Genomic DNA, 17,627 nt, shown 5'->3' with positions numbered 1-17,627 from the left:
AACCCGGGTAAGCATTGTGCCCTGGAACAACTCTCACAATTCAGAATGGGAAGAGCGGCTTGGGACCTCGATATTTGAGGGAGCACCTCTCCCTATATATGCCTGCCTGAGGACTGAGATCTGTTGGAGGGGCCCTCCTCTGCATCCCACCACTGTGAGACGTACACTATGGTGGGAAGTGGGAGAGCGCCTTCTCTGCTGTGGCACCCTGGCTGTGTAATGCCCTCCCTTTGGAGGCCCGATTAGCACAGATGTTGGTTTCATTTCGGTGCCAAGTTAAAACATGGCTTTTCACCAAAGACTTTGAGGGCTAATAGAATTCCCTTATTCACTGTTTTAACTGTTTTATTGTTTTAGATTTTGTAATTGGTATCAGCTTGTTTAATGGTTTAATAGTCTTTTAGCTTTTTAAATTATTTATTGTTTAATACTGTTTAAATTGATTTTATCTGTACATCGCCCTGAGATCTTAATGATATGCGGGGGGGATACAAATGTTTTAAATAAATAAATAAATAAATAAGAGCACGTCAGTATAGTACTGATATATTCCATTTCAGATGTAGTACAGATCCCAAATTAGACATATTTCAATGTTTTTAAAAAAATAGATTTTGAAATTATTTATTTGTAGATATTGGCCCTGATTCACAGATTCTTGTGCACAGCAGTTTGCATGAAGCTCACTGAACAGATGGTCGCTGCTGTCAGATTTGATGGCGCCAGTTACTTATTGGAATGGGCTTGAATAGAATTCAGTTCCCAACCTCCCGAAAGAGAAGATTGGAACTGGCTATGTCTAACCAATAAAGCAAGGATCACCACTTCAACAGCCCTGGGTGTTAGATCCTACTTTGAAATACTTCTTTTTATGATAGCCTTCTTTGACAATACAACTGTGTGCTTAGAGAGATCTTACTCTCTGGCAAAGCCTTAAGCAGGTTACACTTAGGCATAGTAATTGTTCAAGTTTAACTAACCTGCTGGCTTTTCAAATAAAGGGCAGGAATTGAAAGGATTAATCCTTTGGAATTATTCTTGTCCTCCTGGAGACAACGCCAATCAGAATGAATTAAGAAACAAATCTTCCTATGATTTCTTTGGGATTTAGGCAGCTACTACTATTTAGTATGTACATAGGGCTAACAGTCTGCCAAACCATTTACTACATAGTAAAGCCACTGACGTCAATAGGATTTGGTTGTAAGTATACATACTTAAGGCTGAGGATGAAGTCTTTCATTCTTATTTAAAGCTGTATTTATTTTACAGATATCACTGGTTTTCCATGAAATCCAGCCTTTCTCACAAGGCAATTTTCTTGGTTTAGTAAACTTTTTTTTCTTACTCATGAAATATCTAGACACATGAGCCCTGAAATATTAAAATGGAAACCATGAAATAATCAGTTTCTTAAGTTTTATGTTGCATGAAAAAAGCAAGGGGTCCAAAGAGGGTCTAGCACAAGCAGAAGTACTGTATACTCTTGTAAGGTGGCCCAGGGGGGTGGGGTGGGATCTTTAATTTCCACTAGTTTGCCTCCCACATACACACACATATTGCAGGCCTCTGTAGCACATTCTCCAGCTTTCCACAATGCCCCCCGACACAGTTTATATCATCCAGTGAGTGTGGTATTGATAGGAGTGTTCTCTATATGAGTTTTGGCTTGTGCAAAAATTGCATTTTAAATTAACCCAACCATTTCTCTATTTACTTATTTAGACCCACCCCCAAAAGTTTACAGCAGGTAACAAAACCAGACCAACAAGCTCCAGCCCTCCAAAAACTTCAGCAAAACAAAATAATAATCTACATGGAAATGTACTTAAATTCCCACCAGCCTCTGCTGACATAACCCTGAGTCTCCAAAGCCAGCCTGAACAAATCAGACTTCCAACAGGTGGTCAGACATGGATTTTGGTGAGGTTCCATCTTTCTCCTAGTCCTTTCACAAACTCAGTGGCTGCACTCAGAGTAGGGTGTAACCAACAGTACCCTTTCCTGCAGTCAAATAGAGTTCGAGGCCTGGCAGTTAGGTTCATCCTGGCGTCAGCACTTCCTTCTGCTCTCCTCTCAAGTCATGACTCCAAATATCAACACCTTCATAGTCCAGAGGTACAGAAATCTCAGGCCCGGGGACCAAATACAGCCCATCTTGGGTCCAAACTTGGCCACACCCTTTTCCTCTGACCCCACACCCTTTCCCCCAACCACCAGTGGTTTTCTGGTGTTTGTGCAGTTTTTTCCCCATTCTGAGAGATTGAAATGTCTCTCCTAAGGCCTAGTTACTAGCAGTAAGAGTTTGAAGCTAAACTACGCTGGTATTTTTGGCCTCACCCCTTTTGTCTTCGGCCCCACCCACTACTGGAATGAGGCCCCCAAGAAATCTCCAAAATGGAATTTGGTCCTTGGGCAGAAAGAGGTACAACACCCTTGGCGTAGGCAATGAGAGATAACTGCTGTATTACTACCACCAAGGGTTTGTCCCTGAGCGGGCCTGACCTTGGATATGGGGCTCTTTGAGCCTTCTGTTGTCTGCTGCATCTATGGGTGTGACTGGTAGTGGCCTCCACATACCTTCTCCAACAATCCCAATCTTTAGCCTTAGGCTGGTCCCATTAAATTTTTTTATTTTTTTAAGGAAAGGCTAGGCTTTGCAGGTGCTGAGGGTGGTATTTGAGGGTGCCCTGCCACCTAAAGGCACAGTATTGGAGACCTCAGGACAAATACGTAGAAGGTTGAACTGAATGATCTTTCTTACATAAACTACGGAATTCACTACCATAAGATGGACACTAACTTAGATGGCTTTAAAAGGGGATTAAACAAATTCATGAAGAATAAGGCTATCAATGACTACTAGTCATGACTGGAATATCAGGTGCAGGGGCTATCGCCCTCATGTCCTGTTTGTGGACTTTCTGCTTGGCCACTGTGGAAAACACAATGCTGTACTAGGTAGGGATTTAGTCTGATACAGCAAGGCTCTTCTTATATAAGTTTGCAACTCCATGAAAGGTATCCAAAGTGGAGATAATCCAACTTTAACGGAATCCAATATCAGCCTTATTTTAGGCAGTAATTGGAAGGGAGTTTGAGACAAAAGCTTAAGGGAAACTGCTTTTCTTCCCAAGGTTTATGGGATGATTTGTCATCAGGATGCACTGCAGATGCACTGCTACTTGCATTCTTCATGATCTAAAGTATGAGCATGAGGTATGTACATGTGTGTGTGTGCAAGACAGGCGCACAGCTCACTTATGAAAGAATGGGAATTCCCAAAGTGTTACAAGAAAAACATATTGTGTAACTATTAATCCTTCAGCAAGCAAGTTGGCTTATCCACAAAAGATGAACACACAATTGCAGTCAAAGTCTTTAAACAATTCATTTAAATGCATTAAAAAGTCTTTGTTCTCTTCAGTAGCAACACTGAAAGAGAGCTGGAGGTACTGTAAGTGAAAAAGAGAATTCAAATATTGTGTACATAGTGTACAGATACTTGGCACTTGTAAATAAAAACAGGGAAGACAATTTCCATTTAGTGGTGGAGATGAGGGAGCTCCCACCTGCCATCACACACAACAAAGAACACTGCTATTACAGCGCCTGAACCTTCTTTCATCCAAAATGCTCATGCTCTGTAGTTCCTTAAAGGCTTCAGTGCTAGCCTGATGGTAAAAGATATAATCAGCATCTTCAAAGAGCATCCACAGCAGAGATCCATACAGAGCAAAAGGGGAATGTATATGAGACAAAAATGGTATCTAATTTTTCCTGTTCTATTCCATATAGACCAGGATAAAAAAAAACACCAAGAGAGATATGAAAGAACATTGTGCCACTCCTGCATCAAACTCTTAAGCAGTTTCTCAAGCATAGGAGTTTACTGTGTGGTTTACGGTCATAATCCTCAATAGAATTTAAACTATTAAATGTGTATTTTAGGAGTACATACAGCAGGGATGGGGAATCTTCAGATAATAGTAATTTTTCTCCAGAAGTAAAAAGGGTTGTTTAACAAGCTTCTCTTCAGGAGCATAAATCTAGTCAAATTCAAAGCATATCAAGGCCTCTAATGCCACTTTCTAATGTTTAATTATGGGGTTATTAACAAGGCCAGCTCTACCACTAGGTAGAGTCAGGCAGCCACTTCAGGCAGTTGATTTGGGGTGTCATGAAATGCAGCAAACTGTTAGATATCTAATTTGTTGTAGTAGTATTTTTACTGCCAGGGATGGGGAGAGGTGCTCATGGCATTTCCTGCCGCAGGTGCCAAAATAATTTGACCTGCATTGTGTACTTCGCACTTTGACTTGGGCTGGGGTGTGGGGATGAGGGAGATCCCATCTGCCATCACACAGAACAACGAACACTGCTATTACAGTGCCTGAACTTTGTTGCATCCAAAATGCTCATGCTTTGTAGTTCCTTAAAGATTTCAGTGCTAGCCTGATAGTAAAAGATATAGTCAGTATCTTCAAAGAGCATCCACAGCAGAGATCCAATTTGCTGCTCTGCTTCAGGTGGCAAAATGCTTGGGTCACCCCATATTATTAAAATAATTTGGTTTAAATATCTGAAGCTGTATCTAACAATTACAATTGTATTGCCAGCTAGAGTACTGTTATTTCCATACAGGGGTAAAGACCCTGAAACATTATTTTTTTATTCTTAGCAAACTGTGAATTTGTTCCTATTTAGTTTTAGAACTGACAGCAATTGGGTTTGAAACACCCGATAGGTAACCAAGCGAGGTCTAAATAGGCAAACATCACCACAGACTCAGAATTTAATTGAAATGTATTAAGGGTGTAATCCTATGCATATTTAGACAGAAAAACTTCTACAATCCATGCTGGCAGGGAATGCTGGGAGTTGTGGGTTTTTTTCTGTCTAAACAGGCATAGGATTGCACCTTAAATAATCTTAACTTCTACTTGATGCACTCCTGCACACTTCTTGAATGTGAAAAGCTAAGCTAAAACATGATTTAGTTTCCCTGGGCATATAAAGGGCTACATCTGGCTACATCTGCTTACATCTAGTATAGAAGCTAAAGGAAAAGACAAAACAAAAATTATCCTCAAAATCTAACAAATTCAGTTTTCAAAATTCCAGGACCAAAAGGATTAATTTTAAACAAATTGGTATGAAAAGTGTTAAACCAATCCTAAAATCTTAAATCTTAATTTTAAACCTAGTTTTAAAACCTAAAATGTAAAGGCACTAAAAAGATTAACCAAAACTGGTAGTTAAAATGTTAAACAAGTTTGGTTCTAAGTTCTGAAATGATGCAAAGTGCCAACTTTAAGAAATATTCTAAGAACTCACTTCAGAAAATAATCTAAGTCATAAATGCTAAATAGGTCCATAGTTAACCAGATCCCTGGGTCCAGTGGTCCAGCGAAGATCAGAAGTGAAGAAGGACAGGCAAAGCTGACAGCAAGGACAAGGAACAAGACAGGAAAGGTACTTGTTAACTCAAATGTCTGTGTCACACGGACTTTTACTTTTTTTACATTTGTATTAATTAATTAATTAATTACAATTCTAAACTGCCCAATAGCTGAAGTTTTCTGGGTGGTTCCCAACTTTTTATTTACACACACACACACACACACACACACTTACTTGTTCTGGTCAGAAGTGGGTGCTATAATGGTGGTGGGACCAATCATCCATCAATCAGAGGCAAGTTGTTCCCCTGTCCTATATTCTACCACCCTCCCCACTTTGTTCTGGGAACATGTCTGCATGTTCTTCAAAGTTCCTTCATCTGGATATCTTATTTAGCGGGTACAGTATCTTAGCTCATATATTTTGGCCACCTAATGCGAAGAGAAAGGTCACTGGAAAAGACCCTGATGCTGGGAAAGATTGAAGGCAAAAGGAGAAGGGGACGGCAGAGGATGAGATGGCTAGATAGCATCACTGATGCAATGAATATGGACTTGAGCACACTCCGGGAGAGAGTGGAGGACAGGAAGGCCTGGTGTGCTATGGTCCATGGGGTCAAGAAGAGTCGGACACGACTGAACGACTCAACAACAACAACAACAACAACAACAGTATCTTACCCATAATCAGGTTGGCATATTTCCTGCAGGAATTAATTATTCTTTAAACTCCAGGTCATTTCACAGTTACCCTGACCAGTGTTCCTACTATTGTTGTGACTTTCCCCAAACCACGAGGCATTAGGCAAGAACATTCTCGGTCTTCTTATCAGTATAGGTTAGGGATGTACGAAAGTGACTTACCTTTTCGCGGATTCTGTTCATGGGGGGGGGAGGAGTTCTGTCCCTCCCCCCGGAATCCTCGACCGGGGGGGAGGCGATCCGGTCCTCCCCCCCGGAATCCTCAACGGCCAGCTGTGCTCCGTGGTGGCTCCACGGAGCAGCCGGCCAGGCCCAGGCCAGGGCCGTCCACAGCTGGATTTCCGGCCGTGGAGGGCTCTGGTTAACAAAACAAACAAACAAACAAAAAACGCGTACGCAAATGGCAGCAGCTATGGCCGCCGCCATTTGCATTCCTTATTTTTCGCCGTCTTAGTCTATGTCAATACTTACATAGACTAAGACAAAGAAAAGAAAGGGGAACGCAAATAGCGTAGTGGGCGCTATTTATGTTCCCTTCTTTTCTTCGTCTTAGTCTATGTAAATATTGACGTAGACTAAGACGGCGAAAAATAAGGAACGCAAATGGCGGCGGCCATAGCTGCCACCATTTGCATACGTGTTTTTTTTTTTTTAAACCCAGACGTGATAGGCTACGTAGGTCTTTACGTAGCCTATCACGTCTATGGGGCGGGGGGGGGGAAGACACAGACTGCAAATGATGGCGGTGGCAGCCGTTCGGAAGACCAGCCGCCGCCACTGCCAAAGCCGCCGCTGGAGCCGCCGCCGTCGTCCGGAACATCCGCCCCAGGTAAGTCTTGTCCCGGGGGGGATCCGCAGGGAGCAGGGGGGTGGCAGGCCATTCCGCGATGGATTTCAGGGGGCCGAATGCACTGGCATTCAGCCTCACTGTGATCCATCGCGGAATTCTCTGACATCCCTAGTATAGGTACAACCCGACAACCCTTCTCATAAGACTCATAGTCACAAAAGAGACAGGGAGTGTACTCCACAAAGGATTAGAATTCCTCTCCCTCTCCCCCAAAGAAAAATCTAGGGATGTCAGAGAATTCCGCCACAGATCTCGGTGAGGCCGAATGCCAGTGCATTCAGCCCCCCGAACTCTGTGTTGGAACGGCCTGCCACCCCCCCCGCGGATCCCCTCCGGGACGAGACTTACCTGGGGCGGATCTTCCGGGCAGTGGCGGCTCCGGCGGCAGCGGCGGCTGGTCTTCCGACCGGCTGCCACCACCGCCATTTGCAGTCTTGTAAAAAAAACCCCAACAACGACGTGATAGGCTACGTAAAGATTTACGTAGCCTATCATGGCTGGGTTTAAAAAAAACAACAACAACCGCGTATGCAAATGGCGGCGGCTACGGCCGCCGCCATTTGTGATCCTTATTTTTGGCCGTCTTTGTCTACGTAAATATTTACATGGACTATGACGGCGAAAATAAAGGGGAACGCAAATAGCGTAGCGGGCACTATTTGTGACCCTTTTTGATTCGCCGTTTTAGCCTACGTAAAGATTTACATAGGCTAAAACGGTGAATCAAAAAGGGATGCAAATAGCGCCCGCTACGCTATTTGCATTCCCCTTGATTTTCGCTGTCATAGTCTACGTAAATATTTACGTAGATTAAGACGGCAAAAATAAGGAATGCAAATGGCGGTGGCTGTAGCTGCCGCCATTTGCGGACGAGGTTGTTTCCCTCCCCCCAGAGCCCTCCGCGGCCGGAAATCCAGCTGTGGACGGCTCTGGCCTGGCTGGGCCTGGCCGGCTGCTCCGCGGAGCTGCTGCAGAGCACAGCCGGCCGCGGAGGATTCCGGGGGGAGGAACGGATTGCCTCCTCCCCCGTCAAGGATTCCGGGGGGAGGGACAGAACGCCTCCCCCTCCCATCAGCATAATCTGCGGAAAGGTAAGTGACTTTCGTACATCCCTAGAAAAATCTGCTAATGGGTAACAATATCACACAGATTTTCAAACAAACAGAACCAACTTTAATGGATCCAATAACAGTGTGATAATACAGTTGAAAAGGGCAAATTGCAAAAGTCCAACTAACTTCCCGTTCTGGAGCCTTTCCGTGTTTATCGCGGGGTCCCAGACAGCAAGCCACGTGATTGCTGAGAGGGAAAGCTTTTAATTTTCAGTGTTCCATAGACCTCAATGAAACAGTGCCATCTAGTGGCTGTTTTAATCATGTTACCTTCCGAGTTTAAAAAATGGGGGCTACTTCACACTGAGCTTTTATCCTGCTACTGAGATTGCTTACTCATGGAAGTTTGCGGGCACTTTAGATGACGTCATGAACCTCCAGGGTGTCTCCTGCACTAAATGACCACTTTTAAATAGATTGAAGATAATGAGCTATCAAATTACCCCGCTTGTGTTCTGCTTGAGTTCCCTCCATGAAAAGAAGAAAGGCGGCAAGAAGAGGAGCTAGAGCAATGAAACGTATGGAAGACTCGGATAAGGTGGAGGAGGAGGGGGAAAGGGGTGGGGGAAAGGAAGTACATGTAAAGGGAGTCCGTTGTGATCCTGCAATTAAAACAGGAGCAGAAAGCCCTGTTTTAAATGTGGGATTTTAGGCTGGTGTAGGAGATGCTCTGGTTCATTAGTTCTGGATATATTTGAGACGGAAAAACCAGGAAATACCTCTGGATGTGCTCTGGAAGTTAACGACATCATGAAAAGGACCCGCAAACTTCCGTGAGTGAGCAGTCTCAATTGCAGGATAAAAGCTCCGTGTGAAGGAGCGCTAAGCAATAGCAATCAGAAAAATTCCTGTGTGACCAAATGAGGTTTCACTTTGCATTTCTGTGGGCTTCAGTGCTCTTTCCCAATATGGCTAGAAACATGCAAAATTCTAAGCATAATTAGAACTTAGAAGACAGTGGGGAAGGAGCTTGTGGGGAAGGAGGACCAGCCAGCTGCACCAGGTGGACCTGAGCCTGTTTCTGCCCCTGTGAAACAGGTACTTAAGGCAGGGCTGCCAGAGACAGCACCTCAGTGTGTGCCTCAGCATTGTGCGAAGTCCATTGCACTTGGAGACACATGGAACAGCACATGAAGACCCACCCACTGCCTCTCCAGAGACACCAGCAGCCACAGATACCAGCAGCAAATAGCAGCAGCAGAGGGCAGCAGCGTTAAAGACCAGGGAGAAAGGGGCAAACGTAGATTTTATCTGCTCCTTCTTAGCTGCTGTTCTCTTTTATCTCTTTTATCTTTTATATTATTTTATATTGTTGTATATTTTATATCTTAACATTTTAATATGTGCCTGGGAGGACTATTGGGCAACTCAGGGGGTCAGGGAGGTGCCACTATAACTGTGGTCACGGGCAGGGGGAGGTATGGCGCTGGGGGATTAACAGGCCAGCTGAGGAGAAGAGGGGCTAGACACCTTGCAGCTGTCCCCTCTTCTGGTTCTTCCCCCAACCTGATGGTTCCTGGTGGCCTTACCAGTCTGCCCTTGGGTCTGGTGGTGCTGCTGCTGAATGCCAGGTCATCCCAAAATAAAATCTCCCTCATCCATGATTTGATTGTGGATGAGGCGGCTGACCCGGTATGTATTACTGAGACCTGGGTGGGAGAACTGGGAGACACTTACATAGTTTTTGGCAACAAAATCACATACCGATGGAAAGATTTCCAAACATCCATTTTCAAAATGCTCTCTCCATAGCATGAGTTTCTTTCGAAAAGCAGTTACTTTCTCACTGATTGTTAAAACACCACACACCTGACCCTTGAAGGCACAGATTAAGTGTGTTTATTTTTCCAAAAATATCTGCTAGGTAGCATACTACTGACAGCCACTTGTTATCACGGACAAATTTGGAACAAATTTGTTCTCCTTGGGCAGGCTGGCAGCTACTCCAGTACTGTGGCTGAGCAAGCAACTACACCTTCCTGTGCTGTACCTGGCAGAGACTGGCGCAGTTGCTCTCAGTGGCCGCAACAGACGCAGGATAGGACTGGAGGTGAGAGAGAAATGCCATGGCGCTTCCCTCTCAGCTCCCGTCCCATCCTGCTGCCTCTGCCACCGCCATCATTGTGCACAGTGATAGCTCATCAGGGCAGCAGGGGGCTGCTCAATTATGAGGCAGTTCATGCACCCCAGTGGATCATCTTGCGCACCCCCTGGGGTGCAAGCATCCCACTTTGGAGACCACTGGTCTAGTGTTTCAGAAAAGAATTGTGCTCTTTGGAATGCATATCTACGACTACCACGCAGTCCTATCTCACTGTTTACAACATCAGTCACTCAGGACCAAACTTGAAATTACTCTAATCACATCACTAGCAACTGTGCAGGATGTAGTTTTTAAAATAATTAATAATAGGCACAGGGTGGTGATTGTCATTGGGACTGCAGTAAAGGGAGGTTTAATCCTTCCCTCCCCAGCAGAGGTGGGGGGAGGGAAGGAACTATGGCAGCAGCCCCAATCTTGGCTGGGGGGCCCTGAATCTCTGGAGCTAGATGCACAGGCGCACTGACTTTTCCTCATTTCACTTTTTTTTTTGTTTCCTCTGGGGAAGGTGAAAGTGGAGAAAAGGAGCCATCCATTACTCTCTGTGTTTGTGACTGATGGATGGTGGGAGTATATTGGCGCCGTCTGATTGGCCGTAATGGGGCCAATCAGTGGCTACTACCAGCTTAGAAAGAGAGAGCCCAGCAGGTGTTTGGTCTCCCTTGGCCTCTCCCTCTGGGGCCATGGCTAAGTGGGCCCTGCATGCTCTACCATGGTCAGATTCTGGCTGGTGGCTGTGAGAGGTGCTCTGCACCTGCAAAAGAGATATTTTATACGTGCAGAAAAAGGATATTTTGTACATAAGGGAATACTAATACTTTCTTTGGGGCTTTCAAAAGACGCTTTACTGACACTTCTTAAGGACTCAAGAGGCCCTGTTGCTATTACAAGCCTCTTAATGACTTCTTTTGCCTCAGGCCATATTCCCTAAACTTCCACCCCAGGCAACTAGTTCCAGCTCTTGGTTACAGCCTTCCTTTAACTCCTAACATTACTCCTGGTGTATTTCTGGCTGACTAGAAGAACACAAGAAGAGCCATGCTGGACCACACCAAGGGTTCATCTAGTCCAGCATTCTGTTTACACAGTGGCCAACCAGCTGTCGACCAGGAACCCACAAGCAGGACATGAGTGCAACAGCACCCTCCCACCCATCTTCCTCAGTAACTTCTGTACATAGGCATACTGTCTCTGATACTGGAGGTAGCATATAGCCATCAGGACTAGTAGCCATTGATAGCCTTCTCCTCAATGAACAGTTTATCTGCCCACTTCTGGCAAGATCTTAGGGCAGCTGGCCTGCTCCCTATACCTGATCTTCACCAACCATGTAAGGTTACCTCACGGAGAGGGAACAGCTTAATATTCAGACCTTAACTATTCACTTTGTTCCATGAATAACCCACAGTGTGTGGCTTGTTTCCCTGCTCCTTCCATCTTGGTCCTCCACCCAGTATCCCAGGGACCTGTGTGGACCCTGTGTGCAGGATTCGTCTTGTTTGCCAGTCCTGACCCTCTCCCTGCTCCAATCGCCACCCCTTTTTGGTCACCAACTTTTTTTTTCTTTAATTTTTCGTTGTCTGTGTTTTGCAATAGCACCATAAAGAAGTTTTTAAGGGGGGGGGGGAGCAACCGACAAGAGCTGGGATGAAACTGACCAAGACATTGACAGAACTGGGAAAGTGGAAAGGGAAATATATTTAACTCTACTCTATGGTGAGATCTGACCTATGTTCTGAAAGTTATTAATCTGGAGTGATGGATGGTGAAATACAACATATGACAAATGTTTTGGAACATGCACTATCTCTTGAGGCAATTTTGAAAAAATATCCCCAACCAGTATGTCTGGTGTGGTAACAACAACAGTCACTGTAGTGCAGCACAGCCTTGACTAATGAGCGGTATGGATAGGGTTAACAGCCTGGTAAGGACTTTGCAGATCTATGTATTCCTCATCTGAAAGTAACAGTGGAAAGGTGGGACTGTGTGGGTGGTGGGTATCCATTGGCCTACGTTGTGATCTTCTCGGGCATAGAAACTGCCTGGCGAGTGTACAAATTTCACCAGGATACAAAACTTGCAGGGGCAAATTCCATTGGACTGTAAGGAAATACTTTTCCTATGGATATCCTTCTATTTAGACACAGGATTTGTACAGACAGCTCTGTGTTCCTCAGATTGCTTGCATCACAATGCCATAAAAGAGGGATTCTGTATAGCTCAGTGTGTGTTACACAGACCCAGTGGAGTGTCACCTCATACATTTCTGTAGGGGTTTCTATTCTGTGGACTGGTCAGAAAATACAGTGAGAACAAGTGGTCTTTAAATTCCAAACCACATCTCACCTGGAGTCCGCCTATCCCCCCAGCTGGGCTGTCCAGCACAGACCCATAGCTCGTGCATGAGCCGATAATACGGAGGCTGGGCTCTTGTGTGTGTGTGGGGGGGGGGGGGCTGACTACTCCTCCAGTGCCTCGAAAAACTTCCCCTTCAGGGACTTGAATTTAGTTTCACTTGTAGGGGACACTGTGGATATCCTGCCTCTCTGAGCCCTCTAGCTACACCCCTGAAAATACTTTTGTTGGAGTGAGTAGAGCAGCTCATCACCCTTTCCAGGTGTCTGCTCTGTAAGAGCAGCTCGAGTAGCGGTTCTATTTTGACATCTTGCCAATAGGCCAGCCAGTGTGGAGCCATTTTTGGGCAAGGATGAATCCAGGCTAGGAATAAAACCATAGAGACTAACAGTGAATAAATTAAAAAACAGTGCCACCTTCAGAATGATCTTCAAAGGACTGTATCTTTGAAGAAACGCAGAATACAAAAAGATAGAGCGTGGAGTGTATGGCTACAGAGAAAGAATTAACATGCACTACAGCTTTGGTTCAAAAACATTTACTTAGAGTTAGGAAAGTTCAATTTCACAGTAGGAACTAAATCGGTAGAGAAAAAGAAATATTTGTTCAATTAAAGGTACAGTGCAGTGGCAAGCATACACATATGCAATGTACAAATCAATACTGAGAAACTAGCTCCAGCTCTCCCTTCCCTTATTCTCCCAAAGATGATCTGAAAGAGCATTTCTAACTGCATTTCTCTGGTCAGAGTGCACATTTTCAGCATGAATATAGGGGAGGCCCAGTTTCTCCAACACAATTCTGTTGTGGTAATCTGCATGCTCAGCCAAAGCATGTCCCTTGGTTTCACCGAGATTGTGAAGAATAACACATACAAGGAGGCAACACTTTCCTCAGCAACCTCCAATCTTCCAGCAAGACATCTCCATCTGCTTTTTAGACTTCCAAAAGCACACTCCACCAAGTTTCTCGCTCTATGCAGGCACCGATTGAAGTGAGCTTGCTGCAGAGAAAAATGGCCACCAAAGGCCCTTATCAGCCAGCGCCGTATTGGATAAGCTCCATTGGCCAGTTTCAACAGTGGAATTTCAACACCACCAGCAGTCAATGTAGGATTCCCCGGCACAAAGGATGCACCGGCATCCATGGCCTTGCAAAGAGCAGAGTTTCAGAAGATAGAAGCATCATGGTTTCTCCCGCTCCATCCAATTTCAATGTTGATAAAATGACCAGTGTGGTCCGTGTTGCCTTGGAGAAGCACTGAATAATAATGCTTCTTATTGATAAAGTCGCTGCCTTGTCTGATCAGAGAAACTATTAAAACATGTGTGCCACGCAAGCAGCAAAGGTGCCATGGAACCCCAGGGAAGAGAAGCCCGCCATTGCCTGGGAAGAAGTGAGAGATGAGAGATAATATCACCAGTGAATCTGTTGAATGGGCCATGTATGAAATAATTCTAAACTAAAAAAAAAAAAAAGAATTATTTTCCATTATGTGCCCCTGCGGACAGGCATTCCCTGAAGCAAAGAGAAAATATATACAATCTTTCTATGGAGGCAGCACAGCCGTGCACATGCACGCACGCGCATGCGCACACACACCACACACACACACACACAGATACACACAGGAAGGAAAGTTACAATAACCACTAGCAGTGAAGCAACGAGAGCAGCATATCCCAGGCAGAAGCCTACAGAGAGAAGGACACTTAACTTCAAAGCTTCGATGTTTTAACAACGGATTAAAAAAAACAACTACCAAACAAACGTCTCCAAGGCACACAGTCCTCTGAAGAAGAAGTTACTCCATTGCTAGGCAACCCTCCACAAATATTTGGGCAACTGTGGATCTACCCACACCAAATTGCTCTGCTGCAGTCCTGTAGACTCTGGGACGGGCAAACTTCCAAATTGCAATGGCTACACACTTCGCCATGTGGACCGGCTGGCACATTGGGGTGATTTCTGTTTGCAGTGTTGGGGTGAGGTCACGCACAATTTTGAAGAAGGTGTGACGAGAGATCCTGAAGTTCTCCATCCACCTCGCATCGTTCCAGACCTTTAACACAAAGTTCTCCCACCAGTCCTGGCTGCTCGGTCAGACCCAGTACCTGCGGAAGACCTTTGGAAATGGAATGAAATGCACACACTGAGCCATGGTGTGGATATTTTGATGGAGTCTGGATCCCAGGTGCAGCCTCTGACAGTGGTACCACTTCAGAACTAGGATCCTGGATTGCCGCCGCTGGGTTGCAAGCCTATCCAAATTGTTCAGAGCTTGAAAGCCAGCCATGAGGAGATTCGCAGCTACAGACATTAGCACAAAATAAATGCTGTGTTCGCGATCCTTGTCTCTGCCTTCCATTTTCCTCTCTAGTGGATCCAATGTTTACTAAACAAGGTAAAAAAAACCCACTTGGGGACTGTAGATGCAGGTCAGCAGCGATAAAGTTTAGCAAATGAGAGGGGGAGGGGAATTGGGAGAAAAGGGCAGAGACAGTCCCTTCCCCTTCCAAGAACCCCCAGGTTTATACTGCATTAAACATTCTTACGTTGCAAGTATAAACCGAGCTAGCGCTTCAGAGGAAGTATGGAACCAGAAATTGATTCAGTGTGAATAATGACATTTTACTACGGTATGTTTTATAGCGACCTTAAGCTGGCTTCCTTGTGCTTAGATGTAAGATGTAGATTCTGCCCCTGTCATCTGAGTTCTGGTCCTCCTGTGTGGGGCTTATATACTGGTGCTAGTGTGTTGGGATTGGGTGCTGAATTTTACCAAATATACCATATAGTACGCTGTGCAATCAAGAAAGGAACCATATAGTTATAAAGTGGGTATAACTGTGATAGTATAATATCAGCATGTGTGGTTTGTAAGAGGTATATTATAGGCTGGAGAAAGAATTCAGCTGCCCTCCATAAGTAAGAAATGTTGGTTTAATGGAGGAATTCGTGGCTTTAAGTTGGTTTTGAAGAGGTAATGAAATGGGATATAAACAATTAATAACAACTGTTCCACCAGCTACAACAATTATAATCGTAGTCTTATAACAACTGCACTATATGTATATTATACTATCACAATTATACCCACTTTATAACTATATGGTTCCTTTCTTGATCTTTTATACAGACAGTGAAATTCCTTGTGCCAGGTCAAGGGGCTGATGTAAAGTTCGACAGTCAGTGGAGTCACAGGCCCCATTCACAAGTAACATTAGCAAATTGTGGGTTAATTAACCCAAGATTTGCTGTGGCATGTGCCTGGTGTGTGCCACCACCATTTTGAATATGCAACTTCCGATTGGCTGATAAATTAACTTTGGTTTGTTTAACCCACAATTAACTCATAGTGTCTGGATTCACATGTCATGGAGCATCCTCCGAGAGGGCCGATCAGAGGTTGCATATTCAGAAGGGAAGCTGCACACAACCCCAGCAAATTTTGGGTTAATTAACTCACGATTTGCCACCATTACATGCAAACTGGGTCACTGTCTGGAGAAGTATAGAATTTAGTGTAAGTGTGCTCCTCCACTCTGCTGCCCCATAGTCATACCACTGGCGTAATGTCACTGGTGGAATGGCTGCAGTGACAAGAATGCTCTGCCAATGTACCTAGATTGTTCCACCACTGGTGTATCTGTCATGGGAGTAGTGCTTCTGGCATTTTGCCAGCAAAGTGAGGCTTCCACCATATCCTATTGACTCTCTTGAGTACAGATTGGTGTAGCATGTCAGTTTAGGACAGGGATGGAGAACCTCAGGCCCAAGGGCCAAATCTAGCCCTCCTGGAGTCCTAAACCAGCCCTTGGGGTTCCCCAGATGGCCACACCCGCTCCTCGTGGCCCTACCGCCTTTCCCCCTACCACCAATTGTTTGGTGGTTTCCTGGCTTTTATGAAGCTTTTTTCCCATTCTAAAAGGTTGAAATGCCTCTCCTAAGACTTAGTTACTGGCAGTAAGAGCTGTAAACTGCAATATGCTGGCATTTTTGGCATTTTGGCTCCAAAGCCTTTGCCTTTGACCCCGCCCACCACTGAAAAGTGGCCCCTGAAAACTTCCCTGAAATTGAATTCAGCCCTTGGACTGAAAGAGAATCCCCACTCCTGTTTTATAGAGCATGGTTGCTTCAAGACGGAGGACTCTTAGGGGTTCATCACACAAGGCAGAAATCCTGGATTCCTGCTGGGGCTTTCTGCTTCCGTTGTCTTTGCGGGATTATGATCGGCTCCATACGCAGTCGACCACGTGGTTTGAATTTAAACCTTCCGTTTCAGCACTTTTCCTAGGTTTTCCTTTGGACAGCACCATCTAGTGGCTGAAAAATAGCGCTACGCTGGCAATACATACTAGCCATTATGTGCATTTTTTAAATAAACCTGATTAGATCTGGAGCTTTCTACAGCAGGATAAATCTGAAAAGGTGCAGGAGTATGTGCCTGGATGTCGACGAGGTCATATAATGGACCCACAAACTTCCGTGAGTGGCCAGTCAGAAGTGTGCAATAAACCACTGGTTGTAAAGAAGGCCTTAGTGTTACCAATTAGAAGGCGTTGTGTAGCTATTCCATCATTTTCTCCTTAACAGATTTTCTGCAGTAAGAAGAAAGGTGGAAGAAGTGGTGGAAAAACATGGGATGGTTATGACTGGAACACAATCACCTCTAGACCCCCACATAAAATTCTGTGAATGAAGCAGAGTGATGGTGCAACAAAAGCCCTATATGAAAGCACGATAGCAAAAGTTTACTGTGACAAAATGGCTAAGAAACTGAGGGCTTTTCCAGACAAGGATTTATTGAGGAATCACCATGGCTCATTCACTCACATTTCACAAGTGATCCAGATGTCATTGTCCTTTTGTAATTCGCTCTTGTTTTCCCAGCAATTCTCCTGACGTTTTGCTTGATGCGGAAAATCCCTTAGGGAGGGAAAGAGCAGAATAACTGCACATTTTCTTTGATGCTGTGGACAGGAAAATTGGAATGGAAGCTGAGTGGGAGGAGCTGTCCCTGGAGAAGCTGGATGTTGTGTTGGAGATTCCTCTCCTTTTCTGATTGCTTGCTGTGTATTTCCTGTTGTAGAACCATTTTG

The 17,627-nt window shown here is 44.8% G+C and overlaps 1 protein-coding gene across 1 annotated transcript in view; it reads left to right on the top strand.

Moving 5' to 3' along the window:
* Positions 1–5,372: 5,372 nt before the first annotated feature.
* LOC146347246 (uncharacterized) overlaps positions 5,373–17,627 on the top strand; it is a 62,699-nt gene continuing 50,444 nt past the window's right edge. The window contains exon 1 of the transcript XR_014790218.1: positions 5,373–5,475. The gene's annotated coding sequence lies outside the window, so the exon portion shown is untranslated. The remainder of the gene's footprint in view (positions 5,476–17,627) is intronic.

Source organism: Heloderma suspectum, chromosome 4 (assembly GCF_057233095.1).
Source record: "Heloderma suspectum isolate Gila_16-S chromosome 4, 16-S_ref, whole genome shotgun sequence".
NCBI lineage: Eukaryota > Metazoa > Chordata > Lepidosauria > Squamata > Helodermatidae > Heloderma > Heloderma suspectum.
Note: the sequence above shows the minus strand (reverse complement) of the source record. Positions and strands in the feature narration are given on the sequence as shown.